The following is a 1,002-nucleotide window of genomic DNA, read 5'->3' as shown; positions in this document are numbered from 1 at the left end:
CGGCAGGGCCAATGCCCATCGCCGCCGGGGCCTGCCTCCCGCCGGTCCTGGGGAGGGCACTTCCGGGACCACCGCCTCCCGGTGCCCGGCCAGAGCGTCCCGCCGGCCCCTCCACAGGCCCATCCAAGTTATCGCGGGGGCGAGGTGATGTAGGAGTGGGGTCCCCCATCTTACCCGCCTTATCCCTCGGCTCCCGGCTCAGCTTTAGGGCCAGGCCAGGTGGGACCTGGCGGCCCCTCCCACACTGGGCTGGCAGCGGCCAGCGGTGCAAGGTCTAGTTCAGCACTTTCCAGCCCAGGAAGTCCATCCCAGTGTCCTGCCCGCTGGCCTTTATTTCCTTTGTGAACCGGCTTCCTGGCTTTGGGCGAAAGGAGTGCCCAGGCTCAGGTTGGGGACATCGGAAGCCTCAAGGAGGCTTCTTTGGGTGGGTGTGCTGCAGGGGGCTGAGAGCCCAGCTCTGCTGAAGTTGAGGACCCAGTCTGCGTGGCTGCCTGGGCCCGGGGCCTGGCTGGAGGCATTCCTTCGCCATCTGGGTGTAAGGTGGCCATGGGAGCCCAGCTGTGGCAGGTTCCGAGTTCTGGGCGCCTGTCCCACGTAGCGGCACTCAGGCTGGACCATTGCCAGCCTTGCCTCCCAGCCAGAACCACGCCTGCTGCCCCGCCCGCACCCTGGCTCCCTCCCTCCTGTCCTGGGGAGTCCTGCCAGCAGCCAGGCCCTGTCCCTGTCACCAGGGCAGTGACAGATGTGGCACACACCAGGAAGACAGTTTTTCCAGGCAACTTGATGGGGGGGAGGGTATAGAAGCGGCTTGTATTCTGAGGTACCCCCATGCCTACCCAGTTCAACTTGACTGACTAGGTAGGCCCAGGTGGAATGGGGGCACTCGGGCTGGGACAGCCTATGCAGACAGCTTGACGGAGAGAGGCGGAAGGGTGCCGCTGGCAGCTCCGTGGAGGCCTCAGGTGGTCACACGGCCGCTCTCCCTGCCCTCTTTCCGTTCCC

The 1,002-nt window shown here is 65.9% G+C and overlaps 1 protein-coding gene across 1 annotated transcript in view; it reads left to right on the top strand.

Moving 5' to 3' along the window:
• Positions 1-1,002, top strand: part of GNAI2 (G protein subunit alpha i2) — a 28,641-nt gene that overhangs the window by 4,051 nt on the left and 23,588 nt on the right. The window lies entirely within an intron of this gene.

Source organism: Tupaia chinensis, unplaced genomic scaffold (genome assembly GCF_000334495.1).
Source record: "Tupaia chinensis unplaced genomic scaffold, TupChi_1.0 Scaffold149184_1, whole genome shotgun sequence".
In the NCBI taxonomy this organism is placed as follows: Eukaryota; Metazoa; Chordata; class Mammalia; order Scandentia; family Tupaiidae; genus Tupaia; species Tupaia belangeri.
This window is presented reverse-complemented; position numbering and strand designations above follow the sequence as displayed.